The following is a 14272-nucleotide window of genomic DNA, read 5'->3' on the forward strand; positions in this document are numbered from 1 at the left end:
ATCTCTGCTTCTGGTTCTTCCTCTGACTCCTGGCTGAGATGATGGACCCCTGATGTGTTGTGTTGTTTATTTTATTTTTTGAAACATAGTATCTATGAGTAATCTTGTAGAAACAATTAACCCAGTAACCAACAGCCCACCCATCCATCCACCAACCTGCCCATCCATCCTCCAATAATCATCTAGGGCCCACAGCTACCATCTCTCATCCTGAGTGATACCCGTGAAGGGAAGGGCACGTGAGTGCACACATTCGAGGTCTGTGACCAGTGTAAAATCCTACCTATGAAATCTGTAATTTCAAATCCCAATTTTTTCTTGTAATTGTATTTGTAATTGTATTTGTTCATTTGGACCTTTTCCCTTGCTCATACAATCTGACCCTTGTGGCTGGCCATTGTTACCATCCTTAGCTATATGCTGCTCTGTTCTATCCTGCATTTTAGGGCCTTGGAACTTAGTCCCCTTTGATGATTTTTCTTTCTGCCTCTCATTCCAGCCCGGAGCCATATCTGTTGGAGGAAACAGATGCTTATTCACCTCCTACCCAAGCTTGGGCAGTCAAATCATGACTTTATTTCTTCAAGTGGTTGAGGATTCTTTCCTCAGGTTTGGCCCTCTTGAAGTCTACCCGTATCCTGGCAGCCCACACACAGCTCTGAGATACAAGCGTTTTGACAGACACACCTGCCATTCTCAAGCTTTAATATTGCTGCTCTTCCTTGCTCTCCCTCCTCTAGGACCTATCCGTATGCCACCATGTCCGCCAGCACCTGAGGGCAGGAGCACAAACCAGGTTCCTTGTTCTTTTACTTACTTTCAGAGTATGATCTCCCATCTCCACTTTGTTAAAGAGACTGAGATTAATATGCCAAGTGAAATCAAGATAGTAAAGTAGGCATAGTGAGGAGTCAGCTGCAGTGTTCAGCCTCTCAGGATTCCGTTGGGGACTGGGTCAGGGTTAGGACACCCTTCCTGAAAGAGAGGTTGAATGCTTAAGATGGGCCAGCAAGTACTTCAGGGTGGGGAGGAATGTTTTGGGCAGAGGGAATATCAAATGTGGTAGGACATTCAGTTGTGGTACAAAAATCAGGGAATTAGTCCAGCATGCTGGGTATGATGGAGAGAAAAGCACAGGCAGGTCAGAAAGTTAAACCAGAGCTGTTTGTCATCCTACAGTATTTCCACCACACAGACAGGCACCTGAACCACCAACACTTCCTCAAAGAACTGAGACTTCCTCTCTGGTAAAAACCTCTAGGTTCCCAGCCAGGTGGGTCATATTTGCTGGAAATGCTCCAGACTACTTCCCCTTTTGACTGGCCTCAACTACCAAGCCAGCTCCTGGAAATTTGCATTGCAAAATCCTACGAATAGTCACAATTCATTTCTGCAAACACATACCTGTGAGGAACAAATGACCAATAACATGTATGTGAAGGATGGCCATTGTGTCACGGTAGTGCTCTTTGTGCTGGTTGATTTGATTGGCCCTTCTTGGCTCCGTTCTCTGTGTCCTCTTCTGCTCTATTTTACTACCATTAAATTACATTTTAAAACACTATATTTGACTCATGTCTTAAAATTTCCTCTAGACAAGAGATCCTGGGCTTGATTTCTAGATCTCCCCGTGAGACACTGCTCTGCAAAGGAAAGTGGTGTTGGTTTCTGATGCATTACAGAGGCTATAATAGGGAGTGGCGATGCCCTAGACTGAGGTCTCAGACGCTAGTTGATTTTTCTGCCTGTGGCAAGGAGTGTTGTCTTTTAGCAGCCTAAAGCATTTTGGCTTTTGTATGTTTTGTTATTTAGAAAAGAAAAGGAAATTCAGCAATATTGTTCGTGATGTGGCTGCAGAATTCCCTGTTGGTGAGGGTTTCAGAAAGTTGTGTGTCCAGCATACAATATCCTTTGTTTCTAAGCATCTGCATCCGTCCTTCAAGAAGGCTGTCAGTGAGGTAATCATTTCCCCCATGCTTATGCAGCCTGGGAATTGAAGGACAATTTGGCCTCTTTGTCATTTTCAAAAATCAAATATGCCCAGGGACCAAGTTCCAGCAGCAGCTGTTTTTGCTTTATGTTTTATTTAAAAACATTTAATTTTGAGCCTGTTATGTTTCAAATGATTTTTTTTTCTTTTTGGTAGAGCAAGCTGAGCATATATATAAGCAACCCTCAATTATATAAAGTTGCCATTTTATTAGCCATTAGGTTTTTATTTTTTATTTTGTTTCTGACAGTATTTGATAAGTTAAAATGATGAGTTATCATTATAAGAATTTTGTTGAAAAATAATGCCAACTCTATAATAAATACTGTATATTAATTTATCATTTTGTGACAATATTTTGTTAAATGGTTTATATATAATAATTTATCATTGGCTTTACTAAATTCTTATGAAGGAGAAAAGGGACCTACTGTCTCTTTACAGTTAGAGTCTCATTATGGGAAGATGCCTAAGGGTTTATGACCAATGAATAGCTAAGCTCAAATTTTAAGCAGGTATGTTTCACTCCTTATAATATATACTGAATATATATATTATGTATATTTCACTCCTCATAATATATACTTGTGTGATGTTATATTTATAACAAACAACAACAACAAAAAAACCAAAAGTTGGTACCCAACTTTTGATGGTTTGACTGCTGATAGTTTGGCTGCTGATAGTCAAAAGGAGGTCAGGTTGTGCCATTGAGAAAGGGAATTCTGGCTCATTGACTTTTCTTGTGAAAATGAGGATTATATGGGGTTACTACCTAAAGCCTTACTTCCCTACTCTCAAAATTCTATATACAGATGGTCCCCATGTATTGATAGCTTAGTTTTACGATGGTGAAAAGCTTGCATTCATCCAGTAGAAACTATGGTGAATCACACAGAGGCTACCACTGTGGAGCAACTGCTCTCTTCCCTACTTTTAGCATAGCATTCAATAATTTGCATGAGATAGTCACGATGCTTTTTTTTATTAATAAGATATGCTTTGTGTTATAAGATTTTTGTGCAGACCAATCTAAGTATTCTGATTAAGGAAGACAAGGTTTAGCTCTGGGAAGGTTAAGGGTACTTAATGCATTTTTATTTGTGTGGTGCTATTTCTGGCACTTGCCAGGCAACTGCTCCTCACGCATCTATATCACTAGCCCCTTACATTTATTTTTTACTCCATTTTCAACTTAGAATGGGTTTATATGAACATAAGCTCTTCATACATCAGGAAGCAACTGTTTTTATGTGTTAAGCTATTAGCTATAAGACGTCACTGTTTCTCTCTCTCTTCACTTTTCCCATCTCTATCTAAGGCTTTTTGTTCCATATGCTGATTGACTAACCTTATTGTCATTCACAGAATGTGATCTGGACGAAACCATCATTGCATCTCCCATGTGACACAAATTGGAGAGTTCTCAGCCCAACGTTGGGCTAAGCACCAGACCCTGGTGCCAGAGGAGCTGGATGTCCTGCTCTCTTTACTGACTTGCATTTCTAGGTACAAGTCCCTGAGCTTCTTTTGCATCTCAGCTGCCTCCTCTCAGCTAGTTGATTCTAAAAGTGTTGGGGACCTACTTGTCTGCAAAGGTGATTATGAGGATTACAGTTAAATAGGAAGCAGGAGGTACGAGCAATTTATAGAAAAGTTGCTCTCCAAAGCAGTGCTGTATTCTCCAGGTCCTCTGAGTGAGTATTTACTTTGCAGGAAAGCAAAGAAAGTAGGAATCAATAGGGACTCAGCTTCAGGGGAACAGGAGTTAGAATGGTCATCTGGGGCAGCAAAGCCCCAAGAATATTTGCAGGGGTGAGGGGGTATCTCTACTGAGATGCACCCAGACACTATCCTCATATCTCTACTCCTGCCTCTGCTCATTCTGAACCCGCTATTTCGCCTTTCCATTATGAGCCCCACCCATCCATTTGTGCCTTTGTTACCTTATACCCTTTGTGTCTCTTACCTACTAGCTTCTCTCTCAGTTAATTTTGTCTTCATTTCTGTTTACGGTCACTTACTTTCTTTACAGGCTCCACTCTCAAAATTTAGTTGTAGATTATTTGTGGGGACTGGCCAATATGTAATGTTTAACTTTCTCAGAAAGTCCTGTTAACACAAAGAAGTCCCCAGTGTGTAACAAACCTTCAAACAAGTAGAATTTGTTTAACTCTCCTTTGCAAATGTCCTTGGCATTCTAATAAACTAGGTGGGGGATGAAATAAGTTGGTTATAAATAAATACAGTCCAGAAAGTGGTTGATGACACAAGAGAGGTGTAGAAAATGTGAAATTGGATTACAGAGACAGGAAATGTCAAGTCCAGTAGGGAGCCAGCAAGGCTTTATGGCACAAATAACATGAATTGAACTGAGTCTACAAGGAAGACAGGATTTGGAGATGTAGAAATGGGAAAGGTGTCCAAGAAACAAAGAACACGAGTGTGAAAAGAAGTTTAGATTAGAGAAATTAAGGAATAACTACAGAGTTAGTGAAATTTTCATTTTATTAGAGCACAAGGGATGTAAACAGGGAGGAAGACTGACCAAGGTAAGTAGGATGTCAAAATAAGATGGACTGCTTTTCTTTGGTGAAAATATAAGTGAGATATAAATTATAAGGCTGTGATCTATATCGTTACATGGATCTGTTGGAATAGAATATTGAAAACTCATCAGAGTAAGATTGGGCTAAGTCAATTAACTGGGTTCTTGACTTTCTCCCTTCTTGCAAACGGATGATGACACTATTAGTATTGATTTCTGCATTGAATAAGATCAAGAAGATGAAACAAATCATTGATAAGAATAAGGCTGGAATGACTCTGGGTGAATTCCCCATTTCCTTAAGGAATGGCCTGGGGCAAGTCATTTTCTTTGTCACTCTTGGTTCAGTCCTCACATCTGTAATCTTGCAGGGTAGTTAGTTATTTGATGGCTGCATTCACAGCTTTTCTGAGTCTATTATCACATATACTTGACCTCTTCAGCTTCATTTCAAAAGAAATCACTCATTATTTGAGTACTGGCAAAGAGAAGAAAGGCACTCTATGCTGTTGACTTGGATAATCTTCTTTATGAAAACACCTCAGCTGGAAGCATTGCTTAGATTCATGTGTTATGAAGAATAAAGATTCTAGTAAATTGAATTTTCTTGTTAGAAAGTAGATTAATTAGCATATGACCTATTTAAACCCTTGCTGTTAGCAACACATGTCAGGTAGGTAGAACATTTTTCATGTAAAAAAATCTAAGTCCTAAAATAAGAAAATAAGATCTAAGTACCATGTGTGCATAAAACTGTGATATTGTCGTTAAGCACTATAATGCTAATAATCTGTCACTTATGGAATATTATTGTCTGCTAGATAATTTCCTGGAAGTTTTACATGTATCATTGTACTTAACATTTACAAAAACCAAAAAAATCAAGCAGACTATTGAGACCTATAGTGTGTGTAGGTTAACTATCCAGAGAAGATGCTGCTTCCTCTTCCTTTGAACCTGGAAATGTGTGCTTACTTGGATAAAAGTCTTTGCAAGTGTAATTAAGTTAAAGATCTTGAGATGAGCAAATTATTCTAATTCCTGAAGTGACCCTAATATCCAATGAAAATCGTCCTTATAAAAGAGACAGAGATGAGTAGGAAGCATTACCACAACAGAGGATGGAGTGACACAGCTGTAGAGATTCTCAGTGGCACCCAGAGCCACTGAGAATCTAGAAGAGTGAGGAACACGGGCTGTGCTACAGCTTTTAGGGGAGGCATGGCCTTTCTGTCTTCCCAGGATAAGCAGTAGACTTGGAAAGGGGCAGGGAGGAGATGAAGGAGGAAGAGTGGGATTGGGAGGGAATGAGGGAGTGGGGTATAGCTAGGACACAGAGTTAATAAAATGTAACAACAACAACAAAAGACTTTGGCTTCTAGAATTGTGACGGCACACGTTTTTCTGCTCTTTTATACTAACTAGTTTGTGGTATCTCAGTACAGCCCCAGAAACGACTAATACATACTCTTTTTACACATGTAAGAATGAGACATAGGAGAATAAATTAACTTGCCTCTGTCAAAATACAAAAACTGTAACCCAGGCACTCTTAGCATTTGTTCTTAACCTTAGTAGATGACTACACCCTTTATCTGTCTTTGCCTCCAAAGAAATACACAATTGCAGGTGGGGACATGGAGCCTAGCTCATGGGTAAGAATCAGGAATAGTGTCCGAGAAGAGTCAAGCATACCAATGTAAGTGTTTTTCTAGAGAATAAAGTGAAGAAAACTTTCTAAGCAGAGCAAGCTACCACAGAGGGGGAATAAAGAAAACAAGGAGCCTTTAGATAACTGAAGTAGCTAGGCATGGGTTTGGAAGTTTCTGGAAATGGAAGTTAAAGCAGAAAACAAGCGGGTGGTAGACTTTCTGGGTGAGAGAAGAGATAATGAACTCCTCAGACATTTGAAGAGGTTAAATTTTGTGGCACAGCCCGATCCCAAGATCATGAAGATCTTTTAAGCACTGGCTGTGGAAAACAGCTTGGAGGCGAGGGTAGAGTGGATTGAGACTAGAGGCAGACTCCCTACAGTCATGACTGTGATATGCAGATCAGCCATGCTGATGGTACAGCGAAAAAACCAAGTTTATGAGACACATTAGGGAGGAAACCTGAGTAAGATTACATGACTAGTGGATGTCAAGGACAAAGGGATGGAAGGAGGGGCATGGGCTATGCTGTGAACTTCTAGCTCCCATCAACTTTCAATTCTGAGAACCAGGTTGGTGGCAATGCCATGAGGCATGGTTGGTGATCATATAGGTAAATAAATATTTGACTATTGCCTGATAATTTTATGTGATTTTTCTTCTGAATGTTCAGATATCTACCTGTTAATCATGACTTTGTGACTTGAAGGCATTGAACTGCATGCTATGAACTGCAAGAGAAGAAAGAGGGTGACTAATCCACCTCTGTACAGCAGACTGCTCATCTATTCAGATTTCCTAAGAGAGGCCGCCATGGTAAGATAATTTGATAACTGAATGTCTCAGGGTCAATGTCTTATAGCCTCTGACCTCCGATTCTAGCTTTCTTCTTGCTCTTTCCTGGACAGACAGACAGGATGCTATCTCTTTGTATCTGACCTTCTCCATTTATTAGCCAGCTGACCTTTGAAAATTTGCTTTACTGCTCTGTACCTTAATTTCAGCAGTTGTCAAAAGGGGATGAAAATTACAGTGCCTGCTCTCATTAACTCAGACAAGAGCCTGAGTGTAAAATCTTCACAAATGGAAAGGGCTTAGAAAATATGAGCAGTTATTTTTATGACAAGCCCAGATTTTCCTCTGCAATTGTGTTTATTGAACTAGTCTCTGAGTTCATTCAGAATGTTTTCCTATGATTTGATGATTTCCCCTAACATATGTCTATAACACAAGTTCTCTAGTAAATGTAGAGGCAAAAGTTTAATGTTACTTAAATTTTTTTTTTTCCTAGCTTGGGAGGGAGGAAGGGTCTTGTGGGGAAAGAATATAGAGGAGTGGGTAAGAAACAGCAGTAAGGAGAGAAGGTATCATAGGAGCATGGTACAAGCATAGGTGGAAATTCTACAATAGAAGCATTAATACGTGCAGCTAATGTGATTGAATAGCTTTTTTAAAAAAATGAACATTTCTGCCTTCTGTATTGTCTTGTGTAACCTCTCATGTAGACTAGACTGGACATGAAAGCCTTCCTGATGCCCTTGCCTTAACCTCTCAACTGCTGGGATTTTAGATGCATGCCACCATATCCATCTCACCCCCCACACACACATAAAAATTCTATCTCAATCTCATCAGCCAGCTACCGAATATACTTTTCGCTAGTCATAGAAAAATACCTTACTCCATTGGCAATGGTGTTTTATTGTCCTGTGACTCCCAGGCAGAAGGTGTTTGGAGATGAACATGAGGTACCCTAAACTTAGATCTTATCTTAGAAGAAGCTCGTCAGCCCCTCAGTTCCATGAGCTAGGTTCTGATTCATGTTACAGTTCTGCACCTACGTATGGATGGTGGTTCATCCTGTCAACCCTGGAATCTAACACAGCAGTGTCCTTGGTAAACAAAATGTGGATATTTCTCGGCTTTCCAATTCCTAGGTCCTGTCCAGCTGAAGAACTACACTTTCCCCTCCAAAAAGCTCAGGATAGGAAGAGAAGAAGAAGCAAGCACAAGCCAGAGTCAGCAGCACTCCTTGTGGAATGAACATATGTATATGTATGTAAGCCAAAGTAACATCATCTTGGATCCTCTAAAAAAAAAGCGTACAAAGTGGTGGCAAAGAAAAAATGGAGAAATGGTGACAGGACAGCTGTGTAATGAACAGAACAGATGTCTTTTCTTGGAGGGGAGTTACTATTCACATTTCACAACTCCACTGAAATCTCTACAAGGGTGGTGGGGTATAGTGGGAGGAAGACTACCCTGGGAACCAGGTTAAACTTTTTCTGTCTTAAGCTCTTAAGCTAGTTGGCACTGATTTCTATTACACACAGCTGTAAGAACCCTGGGAAACCTTCAGTGTGTGGGAGTGGGGGCAGAAGAGGGGAAAAGGGGGAAGGGATCTAGTACGTTCACTCTAGTTCAACACAAAAGACTTAATCATCATGCTGCAGAGTAGATCAGCAAAGTATTTTAAAAATTCTGATTGGACTTTTTTCCCTTGATTTTTCCAGATTTGACCCAACCACTGGGGCCACCCTCATGTGAGGGGTAAGTGGTAACATCCCACTATTACCGGTTCACAATTTTTTGATTACTTAGAGCAAAGAGAGATGCTTTCAGAAGAGAATGAGAGCTGTGCAGACAAGAGCAGCAGGTGCTCGCTTTTCTTCCTTACCTTACCAGTCTTGCATGAGGGAGTCCACAGAACTCACAGTTTATGAATTTTCTATCACATGCTTCCTGTTCACATCTCCCCACTGGAGTCCTGTCCTGTCCTGGCCTTTGTTATTGAGGACTCGGGTTCCATGTCACCCTCCCCCTGGCATCTTCTGTGGTGGCTCTGATCCATAAAGGCCATTTTCTCTGATACAGAACAGTACTTTACGGATCACCAGGCTACTCCAGCCAGTTGAATTTGAATCGCACACAGTTGCTTTTCCAGGCCATTTGCTTTCTTTAATGTCCTTCTCATTTCTTTCTCCTTCTGCCTCCCCATTACTAACTTAGCTCAGACATTCATTTCTTCTCAGTTGGATGATCAGATATTTTCGTAACTTTCTTCCAGTGTCCTAATTTTCTTCACAGGAATCATCCCAAAGGCACAAAGCTCTGACTACGGCAACACCCGATTTGTACCTGTAAGGGGAAGGGGAAGGCAGAGCTGACTGAGACTGAAACCTACTTTGTGTTGGACACCCCTTTCTGAAAAGCAGACCTTGTCCACAAGGTCAGGCAAGAAGTATTTTGGCAAAGTCAAAACGAGCTGGCAAATATTTCAGTAGATGTGCTAATAGGACACACAAAGGGAAGGATCCAGAACTGAACTGAGGTGAATCGAGGTGCTGATAAAACAAGTGAGAACTGCCTGGGTCTGTTGTTGCCCCAGAACAGCTATGAATGCAGCCCAGCACAAAATCACGAACTGACATAAAACATTGCTATCTTTTCTGTAAGGGAAATGTATGCTTCAGAAGCATGAACTTTGTGGATAGGAACATTGCATTGCAATGTCAAAATGTTGGACACATGCCCAGAGGAAACACACAGTTTCATACTAATGGTCTTTGAAAGCCTAGCCAGCGTTCCTCTGGTATGAACTGTTTGTAAAGAAAGAGGTCTAGCTGTCTTCTGGTAACGTGGTATGCCTTTATCGTGTTCTAATAGACACATCTATATATTTTCCAAGCACATATTTGTAGAGTAAGTACTATAGATTAAGCACTATATACTACAAGAGACACATGTTGATTATGTTAGCAAGAGTAGGTGGGGGGGGAAGGAATGTATTTTTTGAGTTTCATAGGTACCAACACTCCCAGCCACATGCTTTCTGTCCAGTAAGTGTTCAAAGCAGGCTTACTGAATTGAACAATAATACATTCCACTGAAATATGTTCCCTGACCTCATGGAAACTAGAGAAGAGTGACCAGAATCTTTAGTAAGTAAGGAATAGGTTTATAGCCAAAAATATGATCTGAATTCATCTGGCTTTGCTGTCTTGCTCATTAAAGAAAATACTTACATGCTTTCTTTTTCTTTACCCATATTATTTTCCTCATTTTTCTTTCTGTAAAGTTTCTCATTAATGTAATTAAATATAAATGAACACTCCATGTTTCAAGAAACAGAAGAGCCAAGTAGTGTGTGTGTGTGTGTGTGTGTGTGTGACTGCTGCATGTTCAAATCTGTGCCCTTCATTCAGCTTCCTGTTGTTCTGCAGTGTGTCAGTTTGACATATATTATTTGTAAAAGGAACAGGAAGTGATTGCTAAGTGTGATTCTTTTGTAACCCATCATGGAATTGTAGGCTTAGGAAGGACTGGTTTTTCATTAAAATCTCAGCCAACAATTCCAGACATCTATCAAGTGGGCAAATGTGACCTACTAAGCCTTTCATAAGGAACATGATGATCAGTTTTTCTCAGTGCTGTAACCTGTCCTTTTATATATCTGTCATTATTCCAGATACTTTGATATCTCTATCAAGGACACAGGTTAGTCTGATGCATATGGGCCTATGGTTACCTAATTTCATTTTCATTTGACCTTCAACCTTCACAAACGTCCTGTAGGGTTGCATAGATACCTGTAGGCGAAATAAGCACTTCATAGTCGTTATCAATTCATGGTCTCCCATTCAATGTTGACATTATCACACTATATCTTTAGTATCTATTCAACAACAAGCCACAATGAACAAAATCTATTCTAAGCTTACCACCTGTTAAAATAATGCATGCCATAATAGCAGAACACCAAATGTCTAACACTTACTTGACACTTTATAATAGGCCAGGCATAAATTCAAACACTTTTTTTTTTTTTTTTGTGCTTGTGGTAACTCTTATAGATAGAAAAACGAAAAACATCCTGGAACACAGGACAAAGTAATTCATCTAAGAAATAAGAAAGCAAGGGTAAAAACTACACAATATGTTTTCAATATGTGACAGTACTATTTAGATGCTTATTTAAAGAATGTGAGAGGCAGTTATCCAGTTGACAGATCCTAGTTGGTAGCTGTAGTATTGTCATGGGTATGACTGGGGCAATTAACATATGCAGACTCAGAAAATGTTACAGGATCAATGGTATGGAATTTGCAACAGTGTTGTCAAAGGGTGAGGCTGTCAAGGCCGTGTGATATGGTTCTGGGTCCTTATGACACTGGCAATTTTAGTCTTAAAATCAGTATTTAGGCCTTGGGCAGTAAAAGAAGTTGTAGCAGCCGGGATAGCAGTAGCAGTAGCAGTGGCGGCAGCAGCAGGAGGAGGATAGACAGATACCGTTGTTGAACTGTGGGGACAAGGCAGTCATTTAGGTAATGGAGAATTGCAGTATACCATGATCTGAAGAAAAAGACAAAGGTTAAAGAACACAAAGATGTGCCTATCAGAAGTAAGGAAGAAGCTCAGGGGTTTCTACTGAACTCTTTTTGTTCACTGTTCACTGCTGAACAATTGCTACTGACAGATTTAGGGAGGGAGGGATCATTGTCTTCAGTTGTGTACCCACTGGTTGCCCCATCATACACAATAGATAGCTCAATCCAATGCTCAGCTGACACTGGTTAATTAAACGGGTCACAAAACAGCAACAAGGACTAAAGGATTTGGGAAAGGAGCTGTTAAGGACTGAAGTAGGCTCACAGGAAGGGGAGGGAGATAAAAAAGGATGTTGGGAGAGAGAATAATCCTAATATACTATCAACATGTCTAAAATTGTCAACAAAATTAATCAAAAAGTTTTTTAGTTAGGCAAATTTCAGGGCACCTATTCAGTATCTTCTAATGCCTGGAAGGCCTCTCCATTAGGAGACACTTGTACTTGACCATTCTCTCACACTTCTGAGTTAGGACACAGTTCTTTCACTTGTGGTGATCTTTGATATTGTCTGTAATCTTCATCTTCCAGCCTTGTGGGGGACAAGCATACTTGGAAGCTCTTCCACGGTGGGAGATCAGTGTTCTGAATGGCTCACAAAACTTACTCATATATTTCAGATTTATGAAACTCCTCACAAGAAAGTGACTATGACTCTAAGCAAACAAACAAAGCTGGAACCAGAGAAAGAAGTAATCATGTAGGCAGAGCACCTGACACATGCCATATGTAGAACTCATGAACCTCAGTTTACTTACTTTTAAACTAGACACATAGAGGAGTCGATTGGGTAGATGTCATTGCAGGACATTTTCATGATTTTGATTAGTCAACACTGAAAGTTAAAATGATCATGAAGTAAGAAAAAGGGATTGGTTTGATTTATTCTAAATATTTTCTACAAACCCTTTGAGACATTTTCCCTGGCTTTATAAAATTCCATTTTTATGTAAATTTAGAAAATGAATGCATATTTATTTGCACAGTTATAATTTGATACTTCAAAACAACATTTAATGGCATTTTGTCTGTCTTGAGTCATAAAAATGACTAAGAACCATCCTGGCTTAAGAAGAAGATGTTTCAGAGACACCACGCACCCAGTATATTCTGTCCAATGGGTCATGGTGTTTCTGTTAAGCCATGATGAATTAAGACATTATTAGGGGCTGATTTGATAATAGCTGTTATTAAAATGTCCATTCAGTTAGAATAACTGTTATTTAGGTCCTTTTAGAGTTAGGCTCTAAGAAAAACAACTCCACTCTGGAATGTGGCCATTGAATTGTTCTGAAAAAAAAAAAAGTTAACAAAAAGAGTTAGTTATACACAGTAGTTACCTAATACTCTCAATGTTTGAAGGCCACAGAAATAGTCTCTGCCTTATTTAAAAATAAAATGAATTTAGTAGGAGGTAAAATGGGAAGGCTCAGAGAATTGAAGGAAAACCTGGGGAAAGGAACAGTCATCATGGAAGTTGTGTTTGCCCTCTGCCTTATCAGAGACAGAGTCAAGGGGAGGCTTCCGTTACCATCTCTGGACACTTACTGTCATACCAGTGCCTTCATGACACAGACTTTTGGTCAAATCATCTCTACTGCTGTGAGAGTTTGAGTTACTGATTGAAGGTTAAAAGTTCTCTGGGTAGTAAGAGCTCCCACTTGGTCATATGTGTGTCACACGCAGATTTTTGCTATTAGAAAATAGAGTATCAAGCTTCCTCTGGCTTCTAGATATACATACCAATTCAGAACAGTTCCTTCATCAATATGTTGACTGTTGCTAGTATAAATGTATTGTATCCTTAAAATCAGAATAAGTAAACTTATTGTAAAAACACATATAGAGAGTATTTTTTTTAAATCAAAGAAACTCAAGCCCAACTCTAAGCCACTTTGTGAACATTTTTATGCACATACCCACATATGCATATACATTTCTATAAAGTGAATTCCTATAAAAATACATAAAAATTTCTAATGCAAGAAATGTTTTTGCTGAACTCACAGACAAACTTTGGGCAAACCACAGGGAGTCTTATGGAAGAAGTGGGAAGAGGGCAGGCAGGATAAAAGGACCTGGAGGGAAAAGGAGCTCCACAGGGAGACCAACAAAACCAATAAATCTGTGCCCAGGGAGGCCTGCAGAGACTGATGCAACAACCAAGGACCATGCATGGAGAAAACCCAGACGTCCATAGACAGTTCAGTCTCCATGTGGTTTCCCTAGTAAGGGGAGCAGGGGCTGTCTCTGACATGAACTTGGTTGCTTGCTCCTTGATCATCTCTCCCAAGGCAGAGTAGTCTTGCCAGGCCACAGAGGAAGAGGTCCAAGGCAGTCCTGATGAGACTTGAGAGGCTGGGGTCAGATGGTAGGGGAGGAAGACACCCCTTTTAGTGTCTAGGGCAGGGGGATGGGGGTCAAGAGGGAGGGAGGGTGGTACCATGGAGAGATTAGGGAGGGTGCTATAATATAAGGTGAATAAATTGTAAAACATTAAAAATAAATAATTTTTTAATAAACACTGAAAAAAGTAATGTTTTTGCAGCATTATTATTTATATGATACTATAAACAGACAAATTTTCATACACACTGACCTCCATTATTTTTGTATCCATGGCTTTAGTTCTTTGTGTACCTCTTTCTTTGCCACTTAGGTTATGAGCTCTCACAAAGAGTTCATCCTTGTTGCAC

The 14272-nt window shown here is 39.9% G+C and overlaps 1 long non-coding RNA gene across 1 annotated transcript; it reads left to right on the forward strand.

The window, feature by feature from the left end:
- The first annotated feature begins 1633 nt into the window (after positions 1-1633).
- Positions 1634-13953, forward strand: LOC132646793 (uncharacterized). Its single transcript, XR_009585048.1, has 6 exons — positions 1634-1958; positions 3359-3499; positions 6864-7006; positions 8128-8245; positions 8704-8740; positions 9278-13953. It is a non-coding gene; the product is annotated as an uncharacterized LOC132646793 (long non-coding RNA).
- Positions 13954-14272: the final 319 nt, after the last annotated feature.

This window comes from Meriones unguiculatus, chromosome 12 (genome assembly GCF_030254825.1).
Source record: "Meriones unguiculatus strain TT.TT164.6M chromosome 12, Bangor_MerUng_6.1, whole genome shotgun sequence".
NCBI classification, from domain to species: Eukaryota; Metazoa; Chordata; class Mammalia; order Rodentia; family Muridae; genus Meriones; species Meriones unguiculatus.